This window comes from Sarcophilus harrisii, chromosome 1 (genome assembly GCF_902635505.1).
Source record: "Sarcophilus harrisii chromosome 1, mSarHar1.11, whole genome shotgun sequence".
Taxonomy (NCBI): Eukaryota; Metazoa; Chordata; class Mammalia; order Dasyuromorphia; family Dasyuridae; genus Sarcophilus; species Sarcophilus harrisii.
In genome coordinates, this window is record NC_045426.1 from 237,819,784 (window position 1) to 237,831,927 (window position 12,144).

General features: G+C 33.0%; 1 long non-coding RNA gene across 1 annotated transcript; it reads left to right on the plus strand.

Annotated features, from left to right (window-relative positions):
* The first annotated feature begins 404 nt into the window (after positions 1 to 404).
* LOC116421030 lies at positions 405 to 11,307 on the plus strand. Its single transcript, XR_004231369.1, has 3 exons — positions 405 to 967; positions 9,022 to 9,080; positions 11,106 to 11,307. It is a non-coding gene; the product is annotated as an uncharacterized LOC116421030 (long non-coding RNA).
* Positions 11,308 to 12,144: the final 837 nt, after the last annotated feature.

The following is a 12,144-nucleotide window of genomic DNA, read 5'->3' on the forward strand; positions in this document are numbered from 1 at the left end:
TTAAAAAGGAATTTAAAAATGTGCTAAATACTTCCAAAGTGCTACAGGTATGAAATGTTCTTCTACTTTAGAACACTGAACCAAGAAAACCAGGTCAGTGGTTTTGAGATAACATTATCATCTTTATTTTTTTTCCATTCTGTTGATTTTGTTTTAATTTTTTTGTTCTCTCATGGAGTTATTGTTTTTCCTTCGGTGCATTTTAATTTCCAAGATATTAAATTCTTGGATAAGATTTCAAACTGTTTATTCTAAATTATCAGTTTGTTGCCATTTTTTACCTAATCCATTTTGTATATCTTGTTTTATTTCTTTTGGATATTCTTGTAATGACCCCTTTTCTGCTATTCTAGATTATGAAGTCATCCTTTGTTAGGTGGAATAGAATCCCCTTCCCCATTTTCATTGGCCTGCATTGTATATGTCTTCCATCAATCCCAGCTTATCTATATGTAGGGCATCTAAAGAATTACAATATTCTTTCTGAGAAGCACTGATCTGAGAAGTGTCTTTAGTTGATTCTTATTATTTTCTCTTTCTTTTTTTAATGTGGCACAGTTTTAGATGTTTATCGGAGTGTTCATGGAGAATCTGGATACTCTTGAGTGGAATATGTAGCCATCTTCTCACTAAGAGTAATCTTTATTAAGTATTACTTTTATCATATAGCTAAATATAGATCTCCAAAATCTAAATGTCATGTAAATCCATTTTAAAACTCCTACTAATAGATTGTAAGGTCTTCTGTTAATTCCCAATGTCACTTATTCTTCCTTTGTCCTTTACCTAAACACCTTTATTATGTCTCATATTCTATGTATGTTAAATAAGAATGATAGTCATTGAAGCAGGAAGAAAATAAGAGAGACTATTGAAAAAAGAATCTATAAGACTTTGACAACTGATTGAATGTGAAGAATTGAAGATGATTTCCAGGTTGTGAACTTCAGTGACTGGAAGAATGATGGTAATTGAAGGAAAAATGGGGAATTAGGAAGAAGAGGTGGATTTAAGAGGGAAAAAAAGGAGTTTTGTTTCAGACATGTTTATTTGAGATGCCTATAAGGGACATAACCCCATGATATATTTTCACTCACAATATTACCCCCATTTCTATCTAATATTCATTTTTCTTTCTCTGAATACCTGAATTTTATTCCCTTATAGCATACTGCTAACTTCAATGTAACATATACCTTTTCTTTCCTAATTCATTCTGGTTTTCTCTTCATCTAGTCCTTTGCTTTTAACTTTTCTTTACTGCAAGAGCAGCCCTATATCACCTATCTCTTTTAGCCCTTTGGTTCAACTTCTAAAGTTTTCAGGCCTAAGGATAGCTTTTTGAAATGTTTTTCTTTCTTTTTTCCCAACTTGAGAAGGAGCCACACATCCTTTTCCAAGAATGAATTTTCTTTGAGATATATATGTGTATACAATTTATATAATTTTAACAGAGAAAATGACTCATGTTTTTCTCCTGTATAATTTAAGTTATGATGGCCTATGTAGGCTACTCTTGATTTTTTTTTCCTTTTAAAATCAATATCAGCTATTCACCTAATGATGACAAATCTCTGGCTAATTCAGTTCTCCCTAGTGCATCTTAAGTTACAATAGAGATAAAAACATTGAATATTACAATATTTGCCCACATAATAATACAAGGCTCAGAAGCATAATTGATAAAAATAGATTCCAAACCTGACCAAAAGGGACTGTGCACAAGGAAAGGAAAAAGCTGCCTCAGCTACTTCCTAATTCATCAAACTTATGAAACCACTAAGCCCTGAGGAAACAATTGCTCAGATTAACCTATGGAATTTTGTACCAGAAGAAAAGTCCAGGTATAGCCTTAGAAAATGGCTGTCACTAGAATCCAAGCAAAAATTGATTCTTCTGAATAATGCTGGGTCATTTACACTACACTTCCATTATTCCTTCTAGTTCAAGGTCACAAAGCAGAAGTTCTATGTCCCTTTAGTATACAGTGAGATGAAACAATTTCCAATATTCTGACTCCAATACGATTTAGGGGATAGAAACACTTCTCAAATACTCAAAAAATGATCGTATTTATTTGGGATCACCCTTCAACACACAACCATGCAAATGGTTGCAATCACAATGCATAATCATTGTGAAAATCACAAACCATACATGACTTTCAATCATATATGGTCTTTGTTTATATGTCCCACAAGTTTACCACAAGGAGTACTCATTAAAGGTTTCTGACAACATCAATGAAAACATCATGCTAAACAATGTCTACTTGATTAGTGACGGGGAAAGTGCAAGAGCATCATTCATTAGCTAAAGTCCTGGTAAGCATGCCATCAAGAAACTGACATGCAATACTAAAGAACTTTTCTGGGCAACCAAATGTTAATATGATCATCTAACAAGCCCTCATAAATGACAACATTAAAGACCTGATCAGATGAATGGATATTGCATTCAAACACCTGTTCTGCTCCTAGCATTTTTCCTAGAATTGTCAAACAAACACCATGTAGACTGTTCTTTGTTCCTTTTTGAAGCTATACTGACTCTCAGGTAGATGACCATCTTCTAAGTTATATATCAGCCTATTGAGGAGGGAGCTGGCAAGAATCTTTCTGACAATGATTTAGAGGAATCTACCAGCAACAACAACCCTGATTTTTAACAGGGAAATTTATTTCCTTTTACTTTATTGAGATGAACATTTGAGCAAGGGATATCCTTCTTTTGCCAAATAACTCAGAAAATGTAACACCTTTTGAATGAGCAGTGGATTCCCTGTTTTATAAATCTCAGGTTAAAGAGAATCAGCACCAAGTGCTTTGCCATATGAGAGGAACCTAATGGCATTCAAAATTTCTTCAGTTGGAAGTTTGTCTAGAAAGGGATTATATTCAACATAAGGTTCATAATCTGTGGCTTCAGAATTAGTTTATGATGGTCTATTGAGAACACTTTGAAAAAATTCACCCTATCTCTCTAGGATTATATTTTTGATGTGCATAAGTGTCAGAGAATACAAGTATCTGCCAAACACTTTTCAAGGCTGCTTTCCACCTTTGGTATCTGGATTCAAGTAGCTATAACATGAAGAGGTTACACCCTCATAAACTGTTTCAGCAGTTGGGCTAAACCAAATATAGAGTGTCTCCAAACACAATAGTGAGAAGAGTGTCTACCCCAAGTATGTAAAGAATACAGAATGTGTGGTTATGAATTTTATTTCTACAGGCAATGAAAGCAGTAAAAGTAGACACTGTGGGGTACTTAGAGCTTTGTTAGACATTGAAGATGCTAAGATTACTCACTGCATCTGAGCCATCATCAATCATCTTGACTTTTATCTTAGTACCAGACTCTGATATCTATGGAAAGATGGAATGAGACCTACAAATTTTTATAAATCATGCTTTTAAGTCCAATTATTTGTGAATTAAAATACATCACCTATACTATTTTACCATTTTTACCTACCTCAAAATCATGTGACAATAGGCAAGAGACAAAGCATCAGGTGTAGATATACCTGGAGCTATAATTACAACCCTATATGCAGGTGACTCAAGCCACAGAGTCATATTTTAACTGAACTTAAGTAGCAATGGGATTTGTAGGACCTTAGGTATCTGAAAATTTTCTTTAAAGTCCACAATGCTCACCTCTTGGCATGAGGAAGGGGCCAGTAAAAGTGTCCTAAAACTCATTTGTTTTACCAAATCTAACTTAGTCCTGCTTAATATGACACATTAGCATGCTACTGTCTTAGCAAAACCTTGGTGAATTCATCAACTTGTTAAAGGGCTTCTTTTATGTTTCCTACCTCAGGAGCGACTCAGGTTCCCTGTCTAGTACCCCCACCCTTGCCATATAAACAAATTGTCATCTCTTCTTGTCATATATTTCCCTGATCACATCTTTTACTTTAATTCTTCAAAGCTTATATGTTGTGAACTGTCTGCACCTAACATGTGCCTCTCTATAATCCTCATTGTAGCATAAATTTTAAAAATAATATATTTTCATTATTATACAGTAAAATTTATAGAGTGTTATTATTAAAAACATGGGCTTTTGTTTTCATGGGACACTTAAAATCATTAATGGAGCTTTAAAATATCTCCAAGGCTTACTACACCTAAGTGAAATGGAGAAATACCTACAAAAATATAGATTGCCCAGATTAACAGAGGAGAAAGTAAATTGCTTAAATCATCCTATTTTAGAAAGGAAATAGAACAATTATTAATCAACTCCCTAAGAAAAAATCCCCAGGACCAGATGGATTGACATGTCAGTTCTATCAAGCTTTGGCAATGAGATGAAAAAGAGATTAAAGGAATTAGAGTAGGTAAAGAAGAAACCAAATTATCACTCTTTGTAGATGATATGATGTTGTATATTTAGAGAACCCCAGAGAATCAACTAAAAAGCTATTAGAAATAATCCACAACTTTAGCAAAGTTGCAGGATAAAAAATAAATCCACATAAATCATCAGCATTTTTATACATCATTAACAAAAACCAAAAGCAAAAGATAAAGAGAGAAATTCCATTTAAAATAACTGTTGATAGTATAAAATATTTGGGAATCTGTCTGCCAAGGAAAAGTCAGGAAATATACAAGCAAAACTACAAAACACTTTCCACTTAAATAAAGCCAGATCTAAACAACTGGAAAAATATTAAGTGCTCTTAGGATGAGCAAATATAATAAAGATGACAATACTACCTAAACTAATCTATTTATTTAGTGCTACACCAATCAAACTCCCAAGAAGCTATTTTACTGATCTAGAAATATTAACAATGAAATTCATCTAGAAGAACAAAAGGTCAAGAATTTAAAGGGAATTAATGGAAAAAAAGCAAATGAAGGTGTCCTAGCTGTACCAGATATAAAAGAATAATATAAAGCAGTGGCCATCAAAACCTTTTGGTACTGGCTAAGAAATAGAGCAGGAATAGACTAGGTTCACAGAACAAAATAGTCAATGACTATAGCAATCTTGTGTTTGACAAACCCAAAGACCCCAACTTTTGGGATAAGAACTCACTATTTGACAAAAAATGCTGGGGAAATTGGAAACTAGTACGGCCGGAACCAGATATTGATCCACACATAACACCATATATCAAGATAAAGTCAAAATGGGTTCATGATCTACTCATAAAGAATGATATTATAAACAAATTCAAAGAACATACAATTGTTTACCTCTCAGATCTATGAAGGATGAAGGAATTTGTGACCAAAGAAGAACTAAAGACTATTATTGATCACAAAATAGAAAATTTTAATTATGTTAAGTTAAAAAGTTTTTGTGCATACAAAACAAATGCATGTAAGATTAGAAAGGAAGCAATAAATTGGGAAAACATTTTTACATTCAAAATTTCTGATAATTTCTGAAATATGTAGAGAATTGACTCAACTTTATAAGAAGGCAAGCCATTCCCCAATTGATAAAAGGTCAATGGATACGAACAAACAATGTTCAAATGAAGAAGTAGAAACTATCTCTAGTCATATGAAAAGGTGCTCTAAATCATTATTTGTAAAGTCCAGGATAGCTCCCTGGAGGCCTCAGGAACAGCTGGAGTCAAGAAAAGTAAAAGTCCTTGATCTTCAGGGGGAGAAGTGAAGAAGACAAACTGCCACAAGCTCTCCACCAACCTCCCTTCTCCTGGTCCTGCTGCAAAGTGAAGTTCTCTCAACTCTCTCACCTCACCCCTTAATCCTTACCTAAAATTATCTGTATACACCAAACATCTAACCAGTATAGAACAATGAGAAGGGCCATTTTCCCAACATATGCTAATAGAATCACTGTCCAATAGGTAATTAGCCTTAAGTGCTTGGTTGTCTGATTCAAGCACACCTTTTAAGAGTTTCAGCCCTTTACAATTAATGATCAGAGAAATGCAAATTAAGACAACTCTGAGATACTACTACATACCTGTCAAATTGGCTAAGATGACAGGAAAAAACAATGACAAATGTTGGATGGGATGTGGGAAAACTGGGACACTGATGCATTGTTGGTGGAGTTGTGAATAGATCCAACCATTCTGGAGAGCAATCTGGAATTATGCTCAAAAAGTTATCAAACTGTGCATACCCTTTGACTCAGCAGTTTTTCTACTGGGCTTATATCCCAAAGATATCTTAAAGGAGGGAAAGGGACCCGTATATGCAAAAAATGTTTGTGGCAGACCTGTTTGTAGTGGCTAGAAACTAGAAAATGAATGAATGCCCATCAGCTGGGGAATAGCTGAGTTAGTTATGGTATATGAATGTTATGGAATATTATTGTTCTGCAAGAAACAACCAGCAGGATGAATACAGAGAGCCCTGGAGAGACTTACATGTACTGATGCTGAGTGAAATGAGCAGGACCAGGAGATCATTATATATTTCAACAACAATACTATATGGTGATCAATTCTGATGGACATGGTTGTCTTCAAAAATGAGATGAACCAAATCAGTTCCAATTGTTCATTGATGAAGAGAGCCATCTACACCCAAAGAGAGGAATGTGTAAGCTGAGTGTGGATCACAACATAGCATTCTCGCTCTCTCTGTTGTTGTTTCCTTGCATTTTGTTTTCTTTCCCATTTTTTCCTTTCTTGATCTGATTTTTCTTGTGCAGCAAGATAACTGTATAAATATATATACATATATGGATTTAACATATATATTTTTTCATTTTTCCACATTTTTTATTATAGTTTTTTATTGACAAAACATACACATGGGTAATTTTTCAACATTGACCCTTGCAAAAACTTCTGTTTCAACTTTTCCCCTCCTTCCCTCCACTCCCTCCCCCAGATGGCAGGTAATCCCATACATGTTAAGTATGTTAAAGTATATGTTAGCACATACTTAGCATATACTTACATGCTTAACATGTATAGAACTACCTGCCATCTAGGGGAGGGAGTGGAGGGAAGGAGAGAATAATTTGGAACAGAAGGCTTTGTAAATGCCAGTGTTGAAAAATTATGCATGCATATATTTTGTAAATAAAAAGCCAAATTGATAAGTAGATAGATAGATAAATAGATAATTTCAGTGAATTTATATACAAAAAAGTGATGTTAACCAGATCGTTTTGAGTTGATACATATTTTGAATAAGTGACAAAATATATTAAAATATATTTTCAAAAATAGAATTAAGATGGCATGCAGTAAGTTAATAAACATTTATTAAATACCTATTATGTGTCAAGCATTATACAAATGTTGAGTATTTAAAAAGACACTAACAAACCGTGCATACTCTTTCATCCAGAAGTGTGTCTATTGGATCTATATTCCAAAGAGATCATACAAAAAGTAAGGGGGCCCACATGTGCAAAATTTTTTGTAGCAGTACTTTTTGTATGGGCAAGGAACTGGAAACTGAGCAGATTCCCATAAGATGGGGAATGGTTGAATTAGTTATGGTATATGAATATTATAGAATATTGATGTTTTATAAGAAATGATCAACAGGATGATTTCAGAAAGGAGTGCAGAGACTTACATGAACTGATGCTAAATGAAATGAGCAGAACCAAGAGATTATTGTGAACAGCAACAATAAGATTGTTATGATCAACTCTGATGGACGTGGCTCTTTTCAACAATGGGGTGATTCAGACCAGTTCCAAAAGACTTGTGATGAAGAGTATCATCAGAAAGAGTAGTTTAGGGAGACATTTCATAAGAAACAGCTGATATGGAAAACAAATAAAAAGGAGAAAGCAGAAGAATAATCGGACAACCTAAAAGCTATGATCAAAAAAGAATATAGATGCAGTAATACAAAAATGCTTAAAGTTAATTGTTATGATTGTCATGTTTAAAACAAAAAGGTAAAGTAGAAATAGAAAAAAAAATCACTATTAACCAAATAAAGATCCCATAGCCAAGGAGGAAAACATACAGGAACATCACAGGCAAATTAAAAAAAAAAAAAAAAAAAAAAAAAAAAAAAAAAACAGGTCAAGGAAAAAAATATTATGAAAAGCAAGGAAAAATATGGTGCAGCTATAATTTGAATCACAGAAGACCTAGCAGCAGGTACATTAAAAGACAGCAGATCTTAGAATAGTATATATCTAAAGGCAAAAAAACTGGGATTGCAGCCAAAAAATATCATATCCAATTAAGTTAAACATAATCCTGAACAACAAAAAAGAAATAGACATTCAATAAATTGCCAGGCTTTAGTTGCAAAAAAATCTTAAATTGCTAGAAAAATTTGCCTGCAAAATTATACACACACACACACACACACACACACACACGCTTATATGGTAAACATCAAAATTAATTACAAGGAACTCAATAAGAGAAAACTATTCATCTTTTATATGTGGAAATGCAAACTCATAACTCAGAATGTCATTAGTAATTGGGTAGTTCAAAAGAAAGACAGAGGAAAAGCTAAGTATGATGTACTCTAAAAAGTAAAACCATCTAGTAAAAGGTAAAAAAAAAAAAAAAGTATACAAATGAGGTGTGAGAGGAAGAACAGACAGAGGAATTAGATAGGAGAAGAAGGCTGAGAGTTCTGGAACCCTACTTTTGTTGTGCCACAGTTCTCTTTTATTGTCCTAACTCAGTTTTCCCAATTATCCTGACTCAGTTTCCCTGAATTGTTCTTCCATCTCTCCCTCCTAATCACATTTTCCAGATAAGGAGAAAGACCTTCTATCTTAAACATCATCAGAATATTGGATGCCTCTCCCCATTCTGTAATCCCATTTTATCAGAATGTCTCCTGCCTCCCCCAACCCTGTCAGAACCGGACTGATAGTTCAGTTCCACTCTCTATGCTCTGACTCTGCCCCTACTTGGGTCTACCCTATAGCTGAGCCACCTGCATATATATGTCATTGAGAACTCACATTGGTTGCTGAATACTTTGGACATCAGGGGGGAAGAATGCCCTCAGCACAATCTCTCCCTTTCAAATAAAATATTAAAAACTCTCTAATCTCTACCTTGCCTCACTTTCTCAGGCATTACACTTTCTTCTGGAATGGGCTAAAGAAGAGATCATATCTACATGTCTAGACAGGTAAGAAAGTCTTCCAAATTCAGGGGAGAAAATAAGAAGTGAAGAGAAGTGGGGGAAGATAAGGGAGAAATTTTAGAGGGAATACTTTCTTAAGATAAGGGTTAAAGAGAAAAGAACATATACATTTAGAATGAAATAAGTCTTCTAAATTTATAAATAAAGTGAGTGATCAAGATAAGAAGAGTATAGAAGGATGGAATGAGTTGTGTAAATTAACAGGTAAGGAATACAAAAGGATAGGATGGGAGAGAGAGGATAAAGAAGGGATCCTTGAAACAGTGGGTAGCTTAAGGAGGATAAGGGAGAAATGCTTAAACAGGGTGTAGATTAAGTAACAGAAGGGCAAGGTAACAGGTAGAAGTAAAACAGAGGAGTCAAGAAGGATAGAAAATAAGAGATTTGCACAAATATAAAATAAAGAATAGGAGCAGAATTTGTTAAGAAAAAATAAAGCAGTAGTTATCATGATCTCAGACAAAGCTAAAACTAAAATAGACAATCAAAAGGGAAAAACAGGGAAACTACAGTATGTGGCAGCCACATTAATCAAAATTGTTTTCAACTATTTAAAAAAATTAGACCATATAAGATTGGAATATTGCTGTGGTGTGAGAAATGATGAGTAGGAAGAATTGGAAAATATGGAAAGACTTAGATTTATGAATGAGGATGTTACCCAGCATTGGAAAATGCACAAGAATAGTTTGCTCTTACTTATATGCATGTGAAGGTATATGTATTATATGTGCATGATTATAAATATTTATGATTATATGTATGCACGCATATTTATATATGCTTGTGTATGTATATCATGTGCATGTATATGTATTTGTAAGTATTTATACATATATGCATACATGTACATATATGCACATGCACACGTGTCTGTACAGGGGGTGGGGAAAAAAGGAATAAAATAAAAGGTGCACTGCAGAGAACAAAAGAAAACCTAAAAGAAATAGAAGTTGATATCTTTGAAAATGGTGTCCAAAAGAAAATAAAAAGATAAAAATGTTCAATATAAGTATATATTAAAGTCAGAGATTTACTGAAAAGATTCATATAACATTGGAATGCTCCCTATTCTTTAATATTGTTTTTCTGTTTAATTTTTCTGCAGTTATTTGTTCATCTTTGGATAATTAAAAGCATAATTAAATATCTAGTTTCTGGACATAATTATTATTTCAAGAGAGTGGTAATAGAAAAGAATAAGCCTCTCTTTTTGATGAGGAAAGGATTTGTAGTACCCAGAAAATGGAGAGAAGTATGTGATCACTATAAAGAAATCTGAAAGGGTACCACAAATTAAGAAACTCTTAGATTTATTGGTAGAAAAGAAGAATAATATATTGTTAGATTATGGGATAATAGAAGCATTGCAGTTAAAATCTGACTTTTTAAAGATCAGTTATTTCAAAAAAAAGTATCCCATAACAACTTTGAGAGTAATTAATCATAATCAATACATAATACTCTTCTGAACTATTTTTTATCCTCATGAAAAATATGATTATATCATTTTTTTTTTTTGCTTTTTGTTTGTCACTTTCTAAATGAACTCAAATTGAGTGTTAATCCATTTGCTTATCATTAGCTGATACTGTCAAAATGACAGAAATATAAAAATAAACAAAGCTTGTTTGGATTTCTTTAAGGACTCCTCAGTCAGTTTTGTGAATTGTTCACCTCAAATTCTAGACACCATTTCTTAGCACAATGACTGTCTTCCTTCTCCTTTTCTTGGAAAACTATGATAAATCACTCCCGTAAACACAAAGTCATAGCAATTTAATACCACAAAACTCAAAAGTGTCAGGAAACACCCTTATGTTTATACTTATAGCAGGACAGTTTTTTTTTTTTTCTTTTTGAAATGTATTCTTTGATTAATTATCCAACTAGTAACTAACCAGTTCTTTCTTCAGATTTATGTGTCACAATCTATTTCTCCATTTTGACAGTTTTTGCTGCTTTTGTGTCATATTTCTCCATTCATCATTTTCTCTTTCATTTCCTCAGGTAATCTGAGTTGCTATTTGGCTATCTCAGAGTTTTTCCCCAACTTCTACCAGCTATGATTAGAAGCAAGGTATATGATGTAATAAGTCATTTTGTGAGCATAATTCATTTTAAGAACATTCATTCAAATATAGCATAGACATTGTGAAACTATTAAGCAATAATATTATGTTGTTCACTTTTATTTTCATAATAAAACAGAGAAAAGATAAGTCAATTGTCTCTCACTTACAGTATCTTACTTCTATCTACAAGTTTAATTATTCAAGGAACTTGTTAGCTGGTCTTGAATTTTCTAATCAGAAACAAGCAAGCATACACACACACACACACACACCATTACCCCTTTTTTTTAAGCCTTTTTTTTAAGCCCAGTGTCTTTTAGGTACTATTTTTCTTTCTATGAATCATTAAATACCCCAGCCAAGAAAAAAGTAAATATCACCAAAAAGGCAATAGAGAAATTCATTGAGAAAGTAGGATGCAGTATGTTTAATGGTTAATTGTGTTTGAATTGTATAAGAATATCATATAGGAAATGTGAGAACAGAAAAAATAAATAGGACAGTTATTTTTTAAATTTTTTGGGTTTTTTCTGCTTATACATGTATATTAACTTTTTAAATACACATTTATTTATTAATCATTTTGGGAGAGAAAAGTCCAAACAAAAGGGAAAAAATATGAGAGAAAAGAAAAACAGAAAACCAGAAGTGAACATAGCTTGTATTGATTTATATTCAATCTCCATAGTTCTCTTTCTTAATCCAGATGGCATTTTCTATCCAAACATTATTGGTATTGCCTTGGATCACTGAACCACTGAGAAGAACCAAGTCTTTCATAGTTGATCATTGTACAATCTTGCTATTACTGTGTACAATGTTACTGTGTACACAGTATACACTGTACAAAGGTGTACAATGTATACCTGATTCTGCTTGTTTCACTCAGTGTCAATTCATGAAAATCTTTCCAGGTCTTTTAAAAATCAACTTGTTCATTGTTTTTTTTAATACAACAATAATATTCCATTACA